Source organism: Tursiops truncatus, chromosome 19 (genome assembly GCF_011762595.2).
Source record: "Tursiops truncatus isolate mTurTru1 chromosome 19, mTurTru1.mat.Y, whole genome shotgun sequence".
Classification (NCBI taxonomy): domain Eukaryota; kingdom Metazoa; phylum Chordata; class Mammalia; order Artiodactyla; family Delphinidae; genus Tursiops; species Tursiops truncatus.
This window is the reverse complement of record NC_047052.1, coordinates 21,031,842-21,056,309: the sequence shown is the minus strand read 5'-3', so window position 1 is coordinate 21,056,309 and position 24,468 is coordinate 21,031,842. Positions and strand designations below refer to the sequence as shown.

The 24,468-nt window shown below is 44.9% G+C and overlaps 1 protein-coding gene across 6 annotated transcripts in view; it reads right to left on the bottom strand.

The window, feature by feature from the left end:
- Nucleotides 1-24,468, bottom strand: part of CDH11 (cadherin 11) — a 140,101-nt gene that overhangs the window by 66,528 nt on the left and 49,105 nt on the right. For 5 of the 6 annotated variants that reach the window (XM_033845166.2, XM_033845168.2, XM_019935721.3 and 2 more), the window contains exon 2: nucleotides 17,620-17,747. The gene's annotated coding sequence lies outside the window, so the exon portion shown is untranslated. Of the gene's footprint in view, nucleotides 1-7,009; nucleotides 7,160-17,619; nucleotides 17,748-24,468 lie in introns of all 6 variants that reach the window. The other variant, XM_033845170.2, reaches the window with a different exon arrangement.

The following is a 24,468-nucleotide window of genomic DNA, read 5'->3' as shown; positions in this document are numbered from 1 at the left end:
TGGTATAACAGAGGTGGTACCTATGCAAAGAAGGAAATTAATTTTATTCTGATTTCCCCTGATCTGTACTGTATGTACCAAATCAGAGCCCTCTTTGCAAAATTAAGGGGATTAGTTATCTTTCCATTCAGTCAGAGTGGCATTATACTTGCATGCAGACATTCCTAGCTAAGCAGAGGAACATCAAGTTTTTACAAAATCATTCAAGAGGTGAGACCTAACCCTGATTAGCGTTTCAATAAGAAGCCTAAGACTAAATAGAGACTAAGCACAGGATCACAGAGGCAATTAGGCATCTTCTAGACAGCCAAGCTTTTCCTCAGACCAATCGACTTGGAGCAAATGAGAATTTTTTTTCCTATCTCTTTCTTTTTTCCCCCTGTTGTGAAATGAACTGCCTTAAATAACTGAGGAGGTGACAGCAAGCCCGTTAAAGAAAACGTTTGCCCATTAAGTGAGGCTTAATTAAACAGAGCACAGGCTAATTGCTCTCCCATCTAATAAGTGGTACACTGGTTAAAATCATTCTATTTACAGTGTTTGGTCTGGGAGGCCTGTGATGACACCCTACCAGTAAACTAGGGGAAAAAAACACACAGAGATTTTAAGAAATCACATGCCACTTTGCAAAGCAATGGATGAACTGGGATGTGTACATGCAAATGAAGTTGAGCAAATGTTAATATTTATGTCCGGTTACTCTCTCTTTAGATTTACTCAGAACGATGAGGCTACATTCACTTATCCCTTTAGATGAGGCATTTGGAATTACTGATAAAAGGCTTAGCTGTAGTACTGTGAGGGTCTAGTGATTGAAATTCTCCAAGAGTGCATCATCAATGCTCCATGACGATGGGGCTCATATGCGTTTTGTTCATCATCTTACTTCCAGTGGGTAGCTTGATATATTGAGCACGTGGGAAGCATTCAATGAATACTTGTTGATTGAGTCTGTGGGAAAAGACTTATAGTGGACACATTTGTGTCTAAAGTGGTAATCCTAGAAATGAGCTTGGATGGTATTATAGCCTGAATTGTGTTTCCCTAAAAGATGCTGAACTCCTAACTCCCAGTACCTCTGAAGGTGACCTTATGTGCAAATAGGGTCTTTGCAGATGATCAAGTTAAGATGATGATGAAGTCATTAGGGTAGACTCTCATCCAATATGACTGTTGTCCTTATTGAAAGGGGACATTTGGTCACTGGGGAACACCATCTACAAGTCAAAAACTGCCTGAGGCCCCCAGAAGCTAGGAGGATGGCAGGGCACAGATTCTCCCTCACAGCCCTCAAGAAGAAGCCCACTCTGCCAACACCTCAATTTTGGACTTCTGGCCTCCCAAACTGTGAGACAAATTTCTGTTGTTCAAGCCACCCAGTTTGTGGTACCTGGTTACTACGGCAGCCCCAGGACACTGACACAGAAGGAGAAGGGCAGAGTGCAGGCTGAGCAAGACGGGAAAATAGCCCATTGTGATTGTCAGTTCTTCTCAGTCACCCGCCCCCAGGCCATGAGCCTACACCCCCCCACCCCATAAGCCATGGGCACTGCTGTGGCCAAGAGCATGGGGTTTAAAGCCTACCTCTGCTCTTCCTCATCACACGCCTTCAGTTGAAAAGCGGGGGAATAGTATAGCACATTTCTCCTTGGGTGGCTGTGAGCATTAAATGAGATAATTCTTGTGAGGTGCTGGACACTGTATGTGGCATGTAGTAAGTGCTCAATAAATACTATTTCTTATCATTGTCAGCATTAAAGCCTCGGCCCCTAGAACTTTATAGTGTTGAGGTCAATTTTACATTTCTCTGGTTTGTCATCGAATCAGTGTGCACATGGCTGTGTCTGGACTGTCCACATGGATCTGGCTGGTAACGTACGGTGCTTGGAGTCCAGGTGGGCCCCTCACCATTGGAGGGTTGTGGCCAAGAAATCAGGCTGTTCACACTGGCTTTAACAGGTGGTCTCCTGCTCTATATCATGCCCCACCCCACTGAGCGCACACACAGATTTATCAATAGGAGGCACTGGAATCTGCAAAGGCCTGGCCATGCTGGAACTGACCTTGGAGGCCTGAACAACAGCAGGGCAAGCCAGGGGCTGGGCTGCTGAGTGAGCATGGCAGTGGCCTCGGTGAGGCTGCTGGGAGCCCAGGTGATAGCGAGGGCTCTAATTCTGACTAGCGTTTCAGTGGGAATCCTCAGGTGAAAGAGAACACACCTGTCAGTCAGAAGGCAAGGGGGCTGCAATGAGGGAGGTGTCTAGGTCCTCCAGATCACCATACTGTGTAATGTGTCCAGAGCTCGATGATTATTATCTTACTTACCCCTCACAGCAACTCAGTGAGGTAAGAATTACTATCTTTACTTTACAAATTAGGAAAGTGAGGTTCAGAAGTCCTTTGGTAATTCCGGGCAAAGTCACAAAGCACATCAGTGGCTGGTATTCCAACCTGGTGGAATCACAGAGCTGCCCCAGCTAAGCATTATGCTCCACTGCCTGCCGGCACTGTCCCTGCTAGAACGTTGCCCTCAGCGGGCAGTATTTAAGCCAGACTGAAGACTGCAGTATCAGGTCCCTCTGCTGATAGTTTATAGTCACACACTTAAAAAGGCATAAATGCTTCTTGAATACCAATGGCACTCATCCTTAATTTTCCGCATTGTTTATGAGATGCCTAGAATGGAACAATCACAACAATAATTCATACTTTATAGCACTTTGTAATTTACAAAGGACTTGCACACACATTAGCTCATGTTACACATCAGCCAACAAAAGCGAGGGTTATTATTATCCTTGTTTTATTGATGGAGAGTGAAAGAACAAGTCAGACTAATGTTCAGAGCTACCAGTGAAGGTGAAGGCTGCTATCTGAGAGTAGGGCTTAGGCTGAAAATCCTGCCCCAAGAAAGGAAAAACTTTCCTTGAGGGGGAACAGGGTTTCCAAAATCAGCTCCCATTTGGCCTTCCTCTCATCCAGGAGGACACAGCTGATTAACAGCGGCCAGTGGTAGGGGGGGCTCACAATCACGGGGTGCTTATTCCATGCTGAATACTGCACCTAGCACTCTATGTGCTTTATTTCATTAATCTGCGCACAGCCCTATGGGTTTTTTTACTACTGTTATCCCCATTTTATGGGTGAAAAATTGAAACTCTGAGAGGTTAAATAACTCACCAAAGGTCGCACAACTAATACCACCCCTGACCATCTGATCTTAGAGGTTCTACTTTTAGCAATTTGACTTTAAGGACTGCCCAATTGGTACAGCCTTTCTCATAGAAAACAAATACTCTATAGTATCTGTTTTCTTTCTTCCACCCCCAGAGCCTCCTGGCTTTCATTGCCCCTTGCACCAGGTCAGATTCAAGGCTTGGCTTCATCTGCTCAGGACTCTTAGAGGTGCTGGATCTGATACTGCACCTGCTCGGAAGGTGCCTGCTGTGTTCCTCCTCTGTACGGACTGTGGTTTGCAATTAAAGAGATTAATTTTGTGCCAACACCTGAATCCATGCATCCAAATGTCCTGTTGGAGGCAGCTTCTAAGTCACAGAAGACATGCAGACCCATCTCATCAGAGTCACAAGTCACTGCTCACCACAACCCATGTTAAGTGGCAGGACCTCCTCACGGCCTGCAGCCATCTTGTCTCTGGGTGGCTCTGACGAACTTCCAATATTCTCCCAAGACAGTGCTCTTGCCACTTGTAAAATGATTCAAAACACAGATCCCCCGGAAGAGTCCCAAAGAGATCATCAGTGAAGACGGTGCCACAGGCAACGAGTGTCCAGCTTCCAATGGAAGGTGAAATCTGAAGGCGAGAGGGATCACTGGGGTGCTAGGGTTTCAACTTGTTTGCAAACATCCATCACTCGACTTTGCCTCAAATGACTTGGAAAAAGAGGGATTTGAGATGGGAAGACAGAGGACTGTAAAGGAGACGACAGGGCAGCTGGAGATTTTTTTTGCAAGAATTTGGGTAAAAGAGGAAATGAAATATACCGTGGCCTTGGCTTTCTGTCCACTAGAGAGGGAGAGTGGAGACATTCAGGGGGCTGACCAAGTCACTTCACAGTGGCCTGCCATGTACCAGAGAAAGCCAGATCGCCCAGACTGAGGAAGGCTCACTGCTATAGCTAAGAAGCTCCGTTTTGGATTTGAAGTATTAATTCAGCTTCCTTCTTCTCGAGTCACTTACCAGCTGTGAGGCATCAGGCAAATTAGTCAATCTTTCTCACACTCTGTTTTCTCATTTGAAAAATGGAGATAAAATGCTCCCCAGCCCAGGCACAGTGGTGGGAATTAAATGATACAAAGACAGCATCCCTACGTGTCTGACACGTAGTAGGCTTCTTCCTCTTTCTGTTTTTTCCTCTCCAGTCCTGGATCCATGAACGATGTATCTTCTAACTAGAAGAATTCAGCCCCCACCTTAATCTTGGAAACCTGAGCTCACATCTCCACTTATCTGGGATCCACACATTACAGAAAGCACCCAATGCCAGCCTCCTGTCTACATCATCACATAGCCCAGCCCGAGCCAGAAGCACCCGCAGGTAGAAACCCTGATGAAGGCTCATGGAAAGCAAGAGAAGATGATAGCCGTTTCTATCGTTGTTGTTTTGCAATGGGCTGTTTTCCCTGAGAAGCCAGTAAGCATACCTTAATACCAACCTGCACTTTTTTTGGTTCACCTGTGATCATTTCTTATAGTTCATAGATTTTCAACAGAAGAACCACTGAACCCCGGGGCCCCAGAGTCAAGCTCCTCCCCCTAACCTCAGTTTACAAATAAGAAAGCTGAAGCTTAGAAAAGAGGCAAAACTTGGTCAGGCTAACTCTGTTGGAGGGAGCATTATTCAGACAGAAGTGTCTCTGCAGACTGGCTTCCTTACAAGGCTAAGATGAGTGGAAGCCTCCAGCCACGGCCAAACAAGGCCACTGTTCCTGCCAGCGTGCAGAGCTGGGCAATTACAACTGTGGCAATCCCGAGCTGTCTCCTGGAGGTATGCAAGCAAATGTCATTATCAGTGATTCTAAGGAGGAGAATAAACATTTATCGAGTTATTACTATGTGCTGGGAACCGTGCTAAGTACTTTACATGCATTGTCTCATTTGATCCTTGCAGCAGTCATATGAGTACAAACAATGCCCCAGCACAAAGATGTCCATGTGTTAATTACCAGAACCTATAAAATGTAGTAAACTGTAAGGCAAAGAGGACTTTGTGAATGTGGTTTAATTAAGGGTCTTGAAATGGGCAGATCATTCTGGATTATTCAGGTGGAGTCAGTGTAATCACAGGGTCCTTATACAAGGGAGGCAGGAGGGACAGAGAGAGAGAGAGAATGGATGAGAGAAGCAGAGGATGAGGTGATGAACTTTGAAGGCAGAAGAAGAGGCCATGAGCTGAGGAACCCAGGAGACACCTAGAATGTGAAGAAGACAAGTAATAAGATTCTCCCCTAGGACCTCCAGAAGGAACAGAGCCCTATGGATAACTTGATTTTAGCCCATGGGGCCCATTTTAGGCTGCTGATCTCCACAACTGTAAGATAATAAAGTTGTGTTGTTTTAAAGCCACTAGGTTTGTGGCAGTTCGTTACAGCAGCAACAGGAAACTAATACGCCCATTTAACAGATGAGAAAGCAGAAGCTTCACGAGGTTAAAGCACTCAGCAGAAGTCACACGTAGCGGCTCACAAGGAAGCTGAGATGAGGCACAGAGGGGGACGCCATAGCTCCTTCTCCTCTGTGCTGAGCTACATCGCGCTGGGGAAGGAGAAGGAAAGTACAGTTTCACAATTTAAAACATGCAAGTCCTTCTTCAACCCTGGGAGACAGTCAAGACGGTCACTGCTTCCTGCTCCATTAAAAACAAAAACAGACAAACACAAGCACAAGAGAGAGTTACTGTTCTGTTCAAAGTCACAGTTAGAGGAAGACCCAAAATTCCAACCCAGGTCATTGTGTGTGACGCCACTCCCGGCCCATGCGCTGCGCTTCTTCTGTATTTTGTGGGGCACTTTAGTTGGCACCATCCTTCTGCAAAGAGGAGCACCCTGTTCATGGAAGCCAGCACATGGTGCCAACAGAGCCCAGTGGAGGCCATGCCTGTTGCCACCTTCACAGGCTAACGCTCAGGCCAGCTCGAGGGGAGGCCGGCCCTCCAGGGCCAACCTGCGTGCCTGTGCTCTACAAACCTGGCTATGACCTGTGTTCCGTCATTCACTGCGAACTTCTGTCTAGGAACCTGAATTTGGAAACACCTGGATATTTGGAATTGTATAGACTCAGGCATTGCCATCACTACCACCCTAAGCCCTGTTCAGGAAGCCGTCTCTATGTGACAGGCATTGTTCTAAGTGCATTAGAGGTAATAGCTCCGTCAACTGTCACAAAATCCCTATAGAGAAGACACTAATTATTGGGCGATTACAATAATCACCCCATTGTTGAACACATTTGACAAATTATCAAAGAGGAGCACAGAGCAGTCACTTTCCAGCAAGAAACAAGATTAGAACCTGGCCATTCCCACCGCTGAGTCAGGCCACTAGTCCAGACCCTTCAATGAGGGGAAAAAAGCAAACACTCTGAAATAGGCAGGGATATATTTCAGGAAGTATTAATCTTTTATTATTATTTTTTTATTCTTTTAACTTCTTTAAAAGCTAAGAAAACTGTAATGAAATTGGGAAAGAGGATGTCTGCTGCTTGAGAAAGACTCCCGTCTCCTAAATCTCAGCTCCTTTTTACTCTACAAAGATCTTTTTTTTTTTTTTTTTTTTTTGTGATACGCGGGCCTCTCACTGTTGTGGCCTCTCCCGTTGCGGAGCACAGGCTCCGGACGCGCAGGCTCAGCGGCCATGGCTCACGGGCCCAGCCGCTCCGCGGCATGCGGGATCTTCCCGGACCGGGCACAAACCCGCGCTCCCCGCATCGGCAGGCGGACCCCCAACCACCGCGCCACCAGGAAAGCCCCGAAGATCTAGTTTTATTTACGCTTCCTGAACGCAGCCAAACAGTGGGGACTGCCGGGATTTGGACTCTGGCGGGAGATCGCAGAGCTTCTGTTTAGATCTCACTGCTTAGGTTAATGCGTCGTGATTCCTCCACAGGCTGTTTCCCAGGATGCTGTTATTTCACTGTCTGCTGGGGAAGAAAATGTCCCCGTGAAAATAAATGAAATGCAGCAGTATTTACAAATCCTGAGTCAGATTTCCATCCTGTCCAACAGGATGAGAATTTGACCCATTATTTACACTAGTAAGCTGAGAATGACATCAAAAGCTCTCTTATGAACTGCAGGGGAGATAATGATTTAAGTGACTTCAATCTAGACGTGTGCTTTACAACAGAAATGTGTATCTGCTCCTTCTACAGAGGAGAAGAGAAACAGCATTGACTTCTATATTTAACGGGCAGGACACCCAATTCCAAGCCTTGTTTCTAAATATCCGTGGATTCCACATCTCTTTGGTTTCACTTAGAAATTCTGCTTGCCCTGGAGAAATAGGATGCATATAATGGTCCAGGGAGAGACAGAGCGCTAAGTGGAGGTGGAAACACCCTGAATGCCTGAAGAAGAGAATTCAGCGTTCTTTATGCTGCCTGCAAAGCAGATGTGATCTCCTTTCTCCCGGTCCTCCTTTTCTCCTAAGACACACCCCACCTCCACAGATGCAGGCACACTCATACTGATCACTCGTCACAGGGGTGCTGTAAGAACAAATGAGAGAAAAGAGAGGAGAGGGTGCTCTACAGAGGGAACTCACTGTCATCGTTGTCATTCGTGTTATTGTTGTATTCCAGGGTCTGTTTTTTCTGGGCACCAGGAGCGTGGTATGGGAAGCATCTAAGTGCTGGAGCCAAGGAGGGCTAGAGGTGAAGTCGCAGCGCCACTATTCACTGTGGCTTCCTGGGCAAAGCAGGAGCTGGTCTGACCCTTCACTTCCTCATCGGTAAAATGGGTATGAGCTTCCTTCCTATCAATGTCAGTCTGTCCCATCCCTTTTTTCTATTGGAACTAAGCTCAACTCCCTGCACAAGATTTACTCTGAATAAGATTTACTGTAATTTAGCATTTTAAAAAAATAACAGCTTTCTTGAGATATAATTCACATAAAGTCCACCCTTTTAAAGTGTACAATTCCATGTTTTCAGTAAATCTGCAAAGTTGTATATCAATCCACTGCTATCTAATTCTAGAACATTTCACCAATTCCCAAAATCAAAATCATAGCCATTAGCAGCTACTATATTTAGAGTACAGTTTACTAATCAACATCCTGTTCTTCTTCAAGGTCTAAGAAATCTTCTCCAAAGTCCACACTGAATTACTCCTGAACTTACAGTCGGCACCAAAGTGTCAGGCATTTCATGTACACCCCTCTGGGGCTTCCAGATTGACAGCTGAAATCTCCCCAGCCTTCCCAAATAGATGGTATGCTCTTGGAGTGCAAAGGCCATACTGCCTGCATTTTCTTTCCCCCAGCACCTCAGCTCAGGGCTGAACACACAAGTCGGCGCTCAGTAAATGCCTGGCTCCTGACCTACTGGCCAATCACCACTTCTTCCAAAGACCAGCATGTCTGTCATCTGTCTGCTTCTCTGAATGCCAGTGCCTCCACAAGCTGTCATGTTCCATGATTATTCTCCCCAGAGCGTGTGCTGTTAATTTTTCATCTTAATGAACTGTCCAGTTGAGTGTAGCAACGGGAATAGTGATAGAGGCACAGTAAAAATGGCTTATTCCTGCTATCGTCAGAAGCCTTCTCCCCACAACACTGGCACATAATTGGAATAAAATATCTCAATGGCTACAAACATCATTTGTCAAGAATAAAGCGGGGTAAGTGCTATTTCAAAAATTCCTACTCACGGGCTTTATAAACACGGGTTATTGGAACGTTCCTCCAATTGATATTTGCTCAAGCATTTAAGTGCACGGCTATTATTCTCTCTGTTTGCTTGACTGAAACCACTTTGGATACCAAGCTACATGTCAGCCCCAATTTTCCAGAGTATTACAGATGCACATTCTTTCCTGGTGGGATTGGGGTCAGGCAAGCCAGAGCAGGCCCGAAAGGCCTGTGTTAATGTGCAGATGCACATGAGAGAAAGCCATGATGCAGCTGTTGGCATCCCCAGAGTGGAGTGCTCTGGGAACCGATGCCACTCCGATCTGAATGGTGGCCCAGGAGGAACTCAGAGCAAGAGCGAGAGCAAGAGAGAGCGAGAGGGAGGGAGAAAATGAGGAATAGAGAGACAGGCGTCTGAAAATTCTGAGCAACCCAGCAGCACGGAGGAGCTCACGCTCCAGCCCTCGGCCCCCCACAGTTTTCTAAGACAGGCAACCTACCATCATATTCCTGTCGACCCATAAGAGACACATTCAAGAATTAGGTGTTGGGGGCTTCCCTGGTGGCGCAGTGGTTGAGAGTCCGCCTGCCGATGCAGGGGACATGGGTTCGTGCCCCGGTCTGGGAGGATCCCACGTGCCGCGGAGCGGCTGGGCCCGTGAGCCATGGCTGCTCCGCAGCGGGAGAGGCCACAGCAGTGAGAGGCCCACGTACCATAAAAAAATAAATAAATAAAATTAAAAAAAAAAAAAAAGAATTAGGTGTTGGTTTAGTCATTCATTTAAGAAATATTTACCGAGCTACTACTAGTGTGGACCACATTGCTCTGGACGTTGAAAATATAGGGGTGGGCAAGGCAGACCATGTCTCTGAACCTCGAGGGGTTTAGACTCTCATGGGGGAAACAACTAATAAAAAGGTAAACCATGAAAGGGAATAGACATGATATTCACACATTATGATGACTCCTGTGAAGGATAAGACAGAATAATGAAATACTGAATATCCGAGGGGTGGGTGTGCCTTTACAGGTTGTGACATCAGGAAAGGCCTTGCATAATGGAGAGCCATGCATGTGAGGGAACAGAAGGTGCCAAGCCCCTGAGCCTTCTCCATTAGGTGGAAGTATCGTGCCTGGGGTCCACAATACCTTTACGGGCTCACAGGAATGTTTCAGTTTCTTTTAAGGTCAGAAGGAAAATTGACCTTTGAGGGTAAAGATTATATTCATCTTCATACCAAAGCAGCCATAAAATATAACATTTAATTCTTTTAATAGAAAAAGGAGCTCATAAAGGCAAAGATGCCCAGGGCCCATGAAGACATATCAAGACCCCCAAGGTACCAGGGCACTCAGGAGTCAGGAACCCCACCTGGAAGAGAGGATCCTTCACAGCATCTTCAGACAAATGGAGACCGAGAAGGAAAACGGATGCAAGAGGATGGAGTGTTAAGCATCATGAAGCACAGGTACCCTCAGCAATACGGTATGGATGGAACGTTAACTGGGAGGGTGGAATAGGGGCTTCAAGAGATGAGAGGGGCTGGGGACTGGATCATGTCAGTCTTAGGAGCCAGGCGGAGGAACCTGCAATTTATCCTGTGAAAGACCACAAACTTCTGAAGCTTGGAGTTTTAGACTGAAGGAACTTGATACAATTTAGACTGTAGAAAAATCTATCCTGCTGCAGCTCGGTGGAGGAGGACTCGGGAGGGGATCAGGGAGCCGGATGTGCTCCCATGATCCTGGTCACCAGCGACCCTGGCCCCTCCCGTGTGAGCACAGGCTGCTCCCTGCCACTGTGCGGTCCAGCGCAAACCCTGGACAAGAATGCAACTACACAAGCGACAAAGGCTTTTTCTTTGCCCAAAGCATGATGCGAATGGTTTAGGGGCATTGAGTAACAATGCTCCTGGGTCCATTTTTCAAGTGGAAATTCTGAAAAGAGATTGGGAATGTTGAGAGATCCAAAATAGCATCTGTTATGGACAGAAATGTGATACTTAAGGGAACTTGCTAGATATTCATTTAGAGAGGTTCCTTCTAGCTCTTGCAGGTATGTGGCCAAACTCTTAAACATGTTTTCTTTAAAAAAAAAAAAGTATAAGAACTGTTGCTGTGGAAACCTAACATCATTTCAAATGGTGCTTAGGTTCTAAAATTCAGAGCCTCTTGAAAAGATGAACTCACTGGCCCCTCCACAATTTTTCTAAAGCCTCCAAATGGAGGCATTTGCCAGGTGTCAGGCTGCAGTCTTCTAGATTCTCAGCAGACACAGTTAATTGGTGGCTGATTTTAATGTCTTGTTACCCTTCCTTCTCTGCTCTCTCCAACTGCCTTGAGCTCTGCATGCCCCACAGGGCACAGGGTAATTTGGGTTAGTAGCCTCTGGAGGAAATGGTGAGTTTCTGGCTTGGAAATCACATGGGGCTGGGAGGGCTGCTGGGCAATGGCCTGATTTTTTCCTGAAACATTCTGGGAGCAGCTGAACCTTCCTGATGGGCCCAACTGAAGAAAACAGGTAGACTTAGAAGGGGGTCAGGGGAGCCCTCTCCACTGGCATATGAGTTCCATGAGAACAGGAACTGCAGTAATCTTAGTCACAGGTGAATGTGTGGGTATAGCACAGTGTAAGCAGTCAGTAAGTGTGTTTGATATACGAATAAATCAATTACTGAATGGCCAGGAAGTCATCCCCTGGTGATTCCACCCGACCCCTCTCAGGTTCACCTACTTTCTTCAGCCCAGATATGTTTATCACCCCACAGACACTGAGTACCCAGCCTGCAAAGAGCATGCATAGGTCTTGGCACAAAGCATGAAAGAATGTCACGGTGTCTTTCAGGAATTATTTGATGAGTGAATGAATGAATACCTGAAAACAATCCTCCTGGGCCCAGAGCACTTGACGGCAAAACCATATCACACTGTCTTCTTGGGTTACTTCCTGCCTGTCACAGTATTCAAAGTCCCTCTCACGTTGAGAACAAACTATTCCTTGCCATGTAATGCACGGAGGAAATGCACAGATAAACAAGCAGTGTTCAAGTGCTTTGATCTTTAAAAGGAGGGAACCCTACACCAGCCTTTGAGATGCCGTGTTGACTCTGACAAGCAGAACAGAAAAGTCACACTGTCTACATGGCTGGTTGCCGGAAATGAAGTGGGTAGATTTCAGCGGGACTGTCTGTTCCCATCCTGGACCACTGGGTCCAGAAGGGAAGTGTGCGGAGAGCGTGATCACCTGCCTGAGACTCCCCTACTTGACGAGACAGGGGAAGATCCTTTCCCAAAGATGAGCATCAAGTGGGTAGCAAGTGGCCCAAAGAGGGGCCCCTCCTGCCATCTCCATCCTGGGGGTACATTTGCTGCTTCTGGCATCTCAGGGAAACTGACAAAGAGAGGAACGTATTCTTGGTTTCAAGTACATCTTGGTTATCTTGCTAAGTAAGTGCTGGGGAGAGAGAAGAAGCTCACCTAAGTGTCTGGGTAACTGACCTCCAAGCTGTACCTCGATGAGGCATTACGTTCATACAGCTGTTGCATGGAACATGGGGGAAATGATTTAAAAAAATCAGTGACTCAAGATGAAGGGTCTATAAGAATTAGTTTTACTATTTTTGCAGCTTTTCTGTAGGTTTGAAATGTTTTAAAACTTAAAGAAAGCTTAAAATCAGAGAACAAGCAACAAAAACAAGGGGGGAAACTTAATAAAGTTTTCTTTTTAAAATCAAGGTGTAGAACAGTGTACGCACGAGTGTTTACAGTTGGATACCACCTACGTATACAAACATGGAAGAAGCGAGTACATGGGCGTGTGGTTGTAGCGTCGTAACTGCCTGGAAACTCTCTGGAGGGTCACACAGAAAACTGAAAATAGTAGCAGCCTCCAGGGAAGGAAATTGAGAGACTAGAAGATAGGGATTGAAGGATGCTTAATTTTCTGTAGACCTTGTAACTGTCTTACCTATTGATATAAACAAACAAACAAACCACCTAGTCATGAATATTTTGCCTCAAGAACCTCTGCACTTTTCTCTTTGCTTGAAAAATCCTTCCCGATTGTCTCCTGGTAAATTCTGACTCATACGTCACATCTAAACCCAAAGGTCACCTCCTCACTGAAGCCTTTCCCGATTTTCTCTTATCAGAGTCAGTCCCTCTGTGCTCCTACGAACCCATGGAGCTAAGAAACTCTAAGCCATGGTTATTTTCTGCTGACCCGGCTCCACCACAAGAAGGGGTGCTCTTTAAAGATATGACTTTGGTACAATTGTGTTGATACATGTGCATCTCGTTCATTGCTGTACCGGCACCTAGTCCAAGGCCTAAAGTAGGAATGGTTCTCAGGAGATGATTGATGATTTTCCTGTCCCCATGGGTTGCCTCTCACTCAGTGCCTACATTCAGCAGCACACTGCGACATTAGCCAGCAGCACCTAGGTCTGTCTCCCTTATAACCCACGTGGAGATTTATGATATGACCGCCAAAAGAACTGTAACATAACCACCATCCAACTTGGTTAAGACCAGAAGGCAAGACACCAAAGAATTGGAAGAGACACACTGGAGGCACTACGGTACTATACTGGGGCGTAGAGGCCCCAGCTCTACACGTCGCTCATCGTTTGGCCCTCAGGAGGTTCATTCACCTCTCTGAACCTCCGTGTCCTCATCATAAAAGAATCAGGACAACGGCACATACCAAAGTGTTGGTGACGTCAAACAAGACAATGAACATAGAGCACGTAGCACAGTGTCTGCACATGGGCGTTGCATTAAGCATCAGCTCTCACTGTCCTGATCAGGAGGGTCTGTGCACTTTGTTCACCGTTCCTTAAATAAAGCAAGATTACAGAACCATGGCTTCGCTTGAAGTTTGTCCTTTAGTACCGATTCTGGCAAAGGTGGGACATGTACATTACCTGGCACATGAGAGCTTCCTGTATCCCTTAGTTGACTGCATTAGTGACAGTCACACTGTACACACTGAGGATCTGCAGAGGAGTCAGCAAGTGAACTGAGTGTCTGTTTATGATTCTCAGGGCACCAGCTACAGACAGATACTTGGCCTCTTTCTCCACAGTGGCCTATATCCCGAAATAGGAAATGTGCCTTCACAGACAGACCCAGCAGGCAGAGGGGTTAGGAGGCAGGCTGCTGACATTTCACACTGTCAGGGACAATGCAGAGCCTGGTGGCTGCTCCAGCGCAGGTGAGCTGCCCCCCCAGGGGGCTTTTTGGGATTGATTTTTATGCAAATGTTTATGCAAATGAAAGGTAATTGGGTGGCCTGTGATGATTAGCCCCTGCTGATTATCAGTCAGGAGGGTCTCAACGTGTGTATACTTTTCATGAGGATAACAACAAATACTTTTCGCTTCAAGACCTTCGAATCTGTGCCCCAATGCCCTACTAAAAGCTCAGTGTGGTAGCGGGGCCAGGAAGCTTTGTCCTGTAGCTACTCAGGTCATTCCTCTCCTGCTCTGAGGAGGTGTCTAAGTAAGAAAAATGTACCAGGAACGGAGGTTCAAGTGGATTTCCCTAGAAGTCAGCCAGAGAGTTGATCCCTAAGTCCAAACCACTTCACAACCATTTGTGAAAAGTCTTTCTCTCTACCTCCCATCCCCCTCTCTTCCCTTCCCACTAGGATTCTGAGTGCTTTATACAGAGCTCCTTGACTGTAAGCTCCTTGAAGAAAGGGAAAGAGCCTTTCATCCCTGCCTGTATCCTGGCACATCACAGGCACTTGTTCAAGGAACACGGCCATCCTGAATGGATTGGGGATCAAGAATCTGAGTCTTGAGCCAAAGTTGTAGGTAAGTTTCATTTTGCCCTTCCAAAATCTTATAGTATGATCCAAGTCCTTTCCTGCCTCTAGGCAAAAAAAAAAAAAAAAGAAATCCTATGTCTAAAACAAGAAGATTATCCTGAAAGATCAAAGGACTGTTCCATCTGTACCATCCTGTGTTTTTTTAAGGGTGCTACAAACATTAGAATAGTTTACCTTCCTCTCCTTGGAATAAGAGCTATGCAGAACTCTTCGAAACAGGCTGTTCTTAATTTCTAAGTGGGAAAAAAAAAACACCTAAACGATTTCCTAGAAGACAAATTAAATTGAAGTACTTTCCATTTAACTTCTGACTCTGTTTCATTGATACCTCATTCTAATTGTCCCTATTACCAAGAAAAAAAGGAAATGTCAGCCGCAAGTCCTACTGAAGAATTCAAAGGTCGGAGGAAATGAAGAGACCCATCTGGCTTGGCAGAAATGAGATGATCATCATTCACAGGCATTTCCAGAGGAGGGATGCGTTCCCTCTGCTGAGCCAGGCTTCAGAGCAAATGAGTGCAAAATGTGCTAACATGAGAGGAGTCGGCCACATAATTTCCAAGTCATACTGGTGCATTTGCAGGAAAGCATGGCTCTGCCTTCACTAAGAGTGTTTTCATTCATTGGTTTATTCCCATGACAAACATTGGCCAGAACATGGGGGAAAGAGTAGGGGGGGCTCCCCAAATTGAAATTTTGTCCCAGAACAAACCCACATTAAAATATGAGTGTAAAACACCTGGAAAATCACCAAAGATTTACAAGCCCCAGTCACAGGGGCTGACCATCTAAGTAAAAATAGCTTGTGTGGGCTGCAGGAAAAGTCTTAGCCTTACGTGGAGGAAATGTTTTTTGTCCATAATGGACCAGATTAATTCTGGGGAAGACAAAAGAAAGGAGTAAGCAAAGATAAAAGCTCTGGCTAAAGTCAGACCTCCAAGGATAAAAACGTCCAAGGATAAAAGTATGGCAATATGGCCATAGGCAAGTTACTTTTCTAAAACTCGGTTTTCTCATTTGTAATATCTTGGATATTAATAGAATCTATCACAGTAGGTTTTTGCAAGGATTAAGGGAGGTGATACCTTTCAAGACCTTATGTGCCTGACATATCGTAAGCACTCAATACCTGTTAGCTGTCAACATTGTGACTTTTCTCTCTGTGGTAACATCAGGTCCCCTTCTTCATCTTCTATTTAAACTATACTTAAAGTCTCTATTCATACATTTAGTAAATATTTATTGAGAACCTACTTTGAACCAGATACAGTGCTTGCAACTGGGAGCCTGGTGGTTCCAAAATAAGGCCAATCCTCAAGAACCTTCAGGTCTAGCTGGGAAGACTGACAACTAAACAGGCAATTACAACCCAATGTGGGAATCACAGTAAATGGTGTAATCTCGATGACTAAAGCCTAGGAGACACCCAAAGCCCAGTCTTCAGGGATCAGAAAGAACTCCTTAGAGGTAGTGAGGTCCAAGTGAAGGTATAAAATGAGTAAAACTTAGCTTGTGAAGACAGGGAGATTACTGGGCTTTGGGGAAATAAAGGTTGTGCCTTATAGTAGATCCTAGAGTGGACGTGTACAGTGAGGGTGGGTGTGCAGAGAGCAGCTGAGAGTGACTCTGGACAACAGAACAGTGGCCCCATCAATGAATGGTCCTAGAAGCCTGAGAAGGAGTTCAGATCTGTAACATCGAAAGCGATTAAGTAGCAAAGTAACATAATCTCTGGATTTAGGGACACTGTTCAGGATGTGTATGAAAGATGGATCATGCTGGAGCTGACAGGGGGAGAAGTAACACTGGAGGCAAAAAGATCTGTTAGGTGGCAGCTGTGGCAAAATCTTGGAGAAAGGGGATCTGGCTTGCATTTGGATGGTGGCAGTGGGGATAGAGAAAAATAAAAATGTTTCAGAGATAGTCAGAGAGTAAATCAACAGGAATCAGTTGCTATTGGGGTAGGGGTTGGGAGGCATGTGGGATCCCTCCCGCGTTTTTGGTGTGGGTGAATTTTGGTGCTATGGCTGAAGTGTGGCACACAGGACAAGGTAAAGCTTTAGAGGAGAAAATCATGACTTGCATTTGGCCCCCGCATTTAAGGCACTTGGTGGACACACACGTGGAGATGAGCCACCGACACGTGGAAGGATGGGTCTAGGACACTAAAGTGTGGAAAGTCATGCTGGTAGAATTAATTCTTAAATTTTTATCTGAATATTTGGATATCCTATAAAATATAGCTCCAGTTACCACTGAGCAGATAAAGGAGGTAAATACATTCATAGAATCCTAAGACTTAAGGACTGTTAGAGACTCTGGATCCAACCACCATTGTGTCCCAGAGAAGAGCTCCTTAACCTAGGGGCACACAGACAATGAACGGCAGAGTCAGGTCTTGGAGTTGAAGTCATCCTCCTGGCTTATGATCTAGTGCTCTGTCTTTTGAGATCTAAAAGGTTCAGCCTCCTAGCGATCTCTTTTCCTCGTGGGACGTAAGCCACCTTGTACATATTTAGAGGATTGTTTTCAAAAGAAGAAAATGGGATAAAAAACAACATGTCGGTTGCCTTAGTCTATCCAGCTGAGCTCTTGCTAAGGAATTATAACCCCCTTTAGTTCCTTCTTTCTCCTCTAAACCTTCTACAGTCAAAAAAAAAAAACAAAAAAAACCCAAAACAAAAAACTGCCATCATCCTTGTACGGGAACATAATAGATGCTCCATAGAGATAACCCAATAACCACAGTGAATAATCACATTCCTCAAAGCCCAGGCCTACTTCCCTGTCAGATTCTACTCTGGATTTGTGAAGGTTCAAACCACCGCAGGTTTATGCGATGGGCCTGGAAGCCATCGTTTCCATCTCCACAAATACAGTTACATTTGAAACACTCAGTAACGCCGGTCCATCTTACCTTCTTCACCCATTGGATACTTGCTGCCAATTTCTATAACGCAAAACTCCACCCATCTGATTGGTCATTCAACAAATGGCAACAGGAATGATCGTCAGGAGGCCACTGAGCCGAATATACAGTGGTTTCTGCAAAAAGTGAAAGGATCGTCAGTAACCTAGAGGTGACATGAATCAATAAAGTGATACACTAGTAGACACTGGGGGTACACAGTTGCATAGGACACACTTTTCTCAGACAATAACGGTCCAGGTGTAGAAAGATGTAAACAAATTATCACAATTGTGTGCAAACTGGGAAAAACTTGTCATGGATTTAGAGGTACCCACAGGATGGTTTGATGAACCATTTGTACATCTGGAACTTTGATAACAAAGATAAAAGCAGTCATACATCCAACTTCTTATAACACGCTACATACTTTACACGCATCTGCTCTAGCACTAACGACAAACCTGTAGGGGAGACAGGAAGTCTTAGAGCCGGTTGCTGATAGAATCCACATTTTACTGGCATCCAAAGCAAGTTCCTTCCCTCCTAAAGGGAGAAGCACTGTTCTGGTGCTGTCGAATCCTCATGGAATGACAGACTCAAGGGCAGAGAGTGACAGTGGTGGCAGTCGTGATAGGAGATGTCATCCCCATGCTGGCAAAGCAGAGCACTGGGCTGACAGAGCTGCAATTCTTTGTCAAGATGACATTCCTCTCCGCCCCCCTCCTGCTCTGCACCACATTCTGGAGTTTCTGTGTGGGGCTGTGTTCTGCCTCGATTCGGGTCTGATTCATCTTCACGTCTCCTGAAGTGTCTAACACGTTTCCTAGCCCAGAGCAGCTGTTCAATGTATATTTGCTGAATGAATGAAGAGAGGAATATGGAGTGTCTGAACAGCTGTCGTCTTCCAAAACCGAGGCACTGAACCAAGGAAGGTGCGGCTGGCATAGCGTCCCTAACACAGCAGCATAAAGGAGTTCTTGAATGTCCTTCCTCTCCACAACTTCTACCTTCTAGGATCAACTTGGGCTGCACTAAGGGCTTAAACAGCTTCCTACTTTGACTTTATTATCTTTCATTTTTCCTAAATCCACTTTTCCTTGCCTCATCTTGGTTCCACCTAACAGCTCCTCACACACAATGCCTTCTCCAAAACAAACAAGGACAACAACAACATGTGAAAAACCCTCTGGTGAAGGGCTGAGGATGAACTGATCTACTGAAATCTGTTCATGGCTCCTTGATTTGGTGACTGTATCAAGAACAGGAAAACTGTCCTAATGTGTGCTATTTCCAGGATGTCAAAGATAGAGTAGCAGATGCACATGGAGTCATAAAAGATGCACATGGAGTCACAGGGGGCAGTTCATTCAGCACATAACTGATAAGGAAGGACCCAACTTGCAACCACATTGTAGCCAGTTTCCAGCAGCCCTCCCCCAATGAATCACACGCCCAGACATTCATGCCCTTATGTGGTCCCCTTACATGTGACTCCGAGTTGCCCCTGGGTAACCAATTAAACACTGCAAAAGTGATACTATATGATTTCAGAAGCTGAGTCATAAAAACCTGGTAACCTGTCTTGTGTTCTTGGAAAGCTTCCTCTGGGAGAAGTCAGCTGCCACGTCTGAAGTCTGAATGCTCTAGACCTCCATGCTGTGAGGAAGCTCCAGCTAGCCATGTGGAGAAGCTGCATAGATAGCGAGAGAGATGCCCAGCCATGTCTAGCTGTTCCAGGCATCCAAGCTGAAGAGCCAGATGGTAAGCCAAGGTGCCATCTTGGACATCCAACCCACTCAAACCTTCATGTGACTCCAGCCATCTGACTACACAGCATGAGAGCTCAAGCAACAACTGCCCAGATGATTCACTCAACTCAACTGTAAGAGGTAATGATAAATAGTTGTTATGAGACACTAAATTTGGGGGTGGTATGTTACCCAGAAATGGATGAATAGGAGACCATAAACAGGGATGGAACGGGCATTTGTTGCAGTCCTTACCAATGTATTCTCTTTAAATGCATATATCCACTCTGGGTATCATGAACTCATCAGGGTATCTCACCCCACCACTCAAAAGGTCAAACTCTTGCCCGAGGTGTACAGCCCATAACACCCAAGGTGGGATCAGAATCCAGCAGTGCAGACTTCATAGCCTGTGTTTCTTCTCTGGTCTCCAATCAGTTCATGATACAGCCATTGTGCTCTTAAAAGTTTACTTCTCTAATCTATAAAAAGGAATTGAACTCCCACTTGGCCTTGCATTCTTTACCTCCCTGCAAAATGTCTCCTTTAAAACTCCTTTCACCAAAAGCTTGCACTGACAATTAAGAGCCTTGGAAGGAAAGCAAAAATAAATGGGTGAATTGTCTATGATTCTGATCACTGCAAACATTTGAGAAAGAGGGCTCTGGGTTCTGTGGACAATGTCTGTAGTATACAATTATACCATCTTTCTTAGAAAAAAAATGAACAGAAGAAATCTAAGTTGTTTTTGTGCTTTTAACAGAATTGATGGGAAAAAAGAGTTCATTAGGTTTGAGAGGGCTGGGCAGGTATAGTGCAGATGTTCTCTTTCTGCATTGGTGTTCTTGGTTGGAATGTTCATTTTCCCTCTCCCCCCAGACCTTCCCCACATCTAATGACTCCCCCGAGGCCTGGAATCGTGTGGTCCCTTTTGAGACAGAAAAATACAATGCAGCCCTGCTGCACGCACTCCTACCTACTCTCAGGGCATCTTCCCTTCATTTCCCAAGGCTTGCATGCCATCACGGGCCCTCTTCAAGTACGGGAACCACTGCTCTCTACCAGCCCCTTCCATTGCTGTGCTCGGCTACCCATAGTACTGAACCTCTTAGAGGCGAAGACACTCCATGCCATATATTAGTTCAGAGACTGAGAAATCAGGAAGAGGAACACCATGAAGCCAAGGGTGTAAAGTGGGATGGAGAAAATACTTGGCAAGCATATCAAAATCAAGGAGGAAACTCAGGGACAGATGGGGATGTGACTGTGGCAAATTTCTTTTGCTGAGCTCTGACTGTATTGAAGACTCAGTACATGCAGAGCCATATCCTTCCCTTTGACCCACGAGTCATGCTGCCATCCCTCTCTTAGGATTTCTGCTCCAAATCAAATACCCCGGCTTATAGCTCTCCATGTGTGGGTCTTCTTCCGGAATGTGGGCTCAGCCTGGGCAGGTGTGTGCCAGGATCATTGTCAACAGCACTCCAGCAACAAAAACACCAACATATAGTGCTGTGGGGGAGGATAAGGGCTGAAAGTATATGTGAATTAGATTAAAATAGTCCCCGCCCCACTTACTCCATCAGTGCATGCTTCAGGATCCTCAGGCCACTAACTGTGCATATATAGGTATGACACAGGGGTGATGGGTATAAAAGGGAAAGAATTGCCATTGAGTGGAGCAGGGTAGCCCAAGGAGAGAGTGACAGCTCCATTTTACAGGTGAAAAAACTGAGGCTAAGTGGTAAATATCCAAATTCATAGAGCAAGGAAGCAGCAGAGACCAAATCACTAAAAAATCTACTTCTTTCCTGCCAGCTTTAAGAACCCACAACGAGATCTACTTCCCCGGGTAAAGTATGCCCGTTTCTCTCGGATGTGATAACATAATTTCTACTTTTTGGTATAACAACACAACAGGGAATTTGAGATATTTTGGTATGGAGCTGAGTAATACAAACTATGATTAAATACATTACTATTAAACGATAAAATATCAGGTTTTTGAAACTTTTATTGGGCATAGAAGTCAAGCAAAGGCCATATACTTTTCTGTTGGTCTAGAAACACCAAGTTGTTTTGTTGATATTGCTGTGTGTTCTTCTTGCTCCACAGACAGGAGAAGGGGCACAGGCAGTAGAGCCTGGGTTCCCTGCAGATGCGGGCTTCTTCCTTTTATGGGTGTCACATGTTCCTGACATTGTTGAAGGGATGAATAAACCCAATTAAATACTCACCACTGGGTGTTTTTCTTTCCTGTTATTGCCCAAGTTCCAAAACCATACGGTGAAGCATATTTTATAAGATAAATTGGTAGATTATGATTAAAAAAAATGAGGGAAGAAGCTATTAAATGTGAGGGGACAGGACTTAAAATCCAGGCTTTGCCTCTTCCAAGCTAATTTGACTTTGGCAAGCACTTTTTGAGCCTCAGTTTCTTCACTATAAAATGGGGATATTAATAACTCTTTTGTAGGATTATTGTAAAGAACAGTGATAATAAATGCAATACCTCACTTAGAGTAGGCACTCAATGATTATTAGTAGCTGTGATTATGAAAAGGTATAGATGGTGCTTTTTCAATTGTGCACGATTATAACATTAGTTTTACCTTTTATTGTCTATTTGCTGTTCACAAAGCCCTATGGTAGATGGAAAAGCTTTCATATATTGATTAATAACCATACATTTGTATATATTAATATACATTCAAGGGATATATAATTAATATTAATCTATGAGCATTTTTCCACACCATTCCTTTTCAGATGAGGAAACTGAGTTTTTAAAGAAGTTCAGGGATCCCTCAAAGTACAATGAATGGCTCAGCTTAGACCTCTGCTCCCATAGGACTTCAAGGGCTGCCAGCTGCCCACAGCTCAGGGCTCCCTGCAAAATCTCGAAGGCCGGCCACTCACTGCTTGTACAGGGATGACGCCCAGCGTCTGGCTGTAATTACGGGAAAACATCCATAAAGAGTTCCTGGGTTACAAATGGATTTGACACAGTGGCCCTTTAAATCAAACTCTTAGCATGATTATCTTTATTTCTCTTTAGTAGTTTTTCTAAGTAAGCCATGCCTTTAGAGGCACCTAATACAAAGTGACAACCTTTGCCGTTTTCCAAAGCACCGATGGACTGGTGTAGAGAGAGTCCATTGTCACCATGGTAATTACCGCACAATACCTGATGGCCAATGGACAGTCAGGAGGCGCAGGCAGCAGCTGAATCCGGCATTGTCCGGGCCCGATAAAAAGATTAGAAGCCCTGAAAAGCCGGGGAGCGGGATCTCACAGCTCTTTTGCTGGGCCCTGAAAGGCCCATTGTGCTGTCACCATAAATTCTGGGTTCCCCGGGCACTTGACAACTGAAGCCAGTGACAATAGAATTCTTGTGTCCAACAAAACACTCCTTGTCCAGTGTCAGTCTTATCAGCCGCATTTACAAATGTCTTTCGTTGTACCCAAATAATTCCCTATTAGAAGGGCTATTGGGAGCAGAACTAAATAAATATTCACAGCCTTTGTAATATCTTTGGGAAATGAATAAACAAACAGTCATCTAGCATATGAGCAAACCTCCTGCTACTCTACATTTTATCCCTATTTCTCGCCTAAATGATGGAGTTTCGCTTTCTCCCCTTTAACATTTTAACAATTGCAGTGCTGGGAGCTCCAGTTTTATTTGTCACCCACCACATATCCCCAATATATATAGCCTTGGTGCCTGTACGTGCATTTTTCTTTTAATTAATCTTCCCAGCAGCACTGGGCGGGGCTTGTTTTATTCCGTTCCTACCTCCTAAAAGAGAAGGGAATTAAACCTCAGAGAAGTTAAATAACTTGCCCAAGATAACAAAGCTAATTAGCAGCAGAATGGGAATGCAAATCTAAATTTCCCATGCTCCCAAAGATCTGCCTTCCCACTTTGCCATGATGATTTCTCTACTGAATAATAAAGGAATTCAACCTCAGAAAAGGGGGAAAAGCTAAACACATCCACTATAAAGATCACACACACACTTAAGTCTATTTATATTGTTATAGAACCCGGGAACACTTAGAATCGAAGGAAAAGAAAAAGCCTTTCTCCAAGAGAGTATATTTTATTTTTGCCCTAAAATAGCAGCACTTTTGCTTTTTATTTATTTATTTTTTTGGTGGGAGGGGGGTAAGGAGGGAGTGGCAAGCAAGTAAAAATAAATATAACCCAACTTCAGGAGAATTTCTGGGATATCTACTGGGTCATTTGGAAAACTTTCAGAAAGAATTGCTGGAGTAAACAAAGCAGGTAGGGCATACGCAATCACATCTGTTCTGGAACAGTATTTACCTCTTCCATAGTTTATTTAGCTAATTTGTCTCCTTGCCGTGAATGAACAAATAGCTCAACATTTGACAGTAAAGCACAGGACAAGACAGAAACTTCCTTCTGGGTAGGAGCCACCTACTTCTTAGAAGGACAGCAATCTTTACGTAAAGAATTCGAGAATATTTAAACTCTAAATGGTTCCCTACCAGGTCAGGAAATGCCCGCACTGGACAACAGAGCTTACGCATTTCTCGCTCGTCTGTCCTGGCCTCACCTCCTGCCCAGGTGAGCCCGGCAGGCTAAGCACCTCTGCTCCTCCCTGCACGTACTGTTCCCTCAGCTGAATTCCCCTCCCCTTCACGGTTGGTATAATGGTGGTGGGACTCTACGCTGCTCCCTGTGCTGGACTCGGAGGGCTTCCGGATTCCGTCAGAACTCCGTATTACGTCTTGATTTCTCCCACGGGTAGAGGTCCTTGTTATTATGGCTGTCTGCCCCTTCCAACATTGCATCCAAGGAAGCTTTGAGCTCCCTGAAGACAGAAATCACATCGTATAGTCATTTTTGTCTGGCCTGGGTCAACCTTCTAACCCTCTAAAGGGCTTGGCCTATTGGAGAAATAGAGAAATGGTAGAGGTGAAACAGAGAACCACCATAAAACTATTTTTAAAATTCTGAAACACTGAAAATCTATTGCCTTTTTATCTACTTGATGTCAAATGACAGATAAAATTCGTAATTTTTTCAAAGGACTATAATAATATACTCACTTGGCCCATATTATTTAGCCTTGAT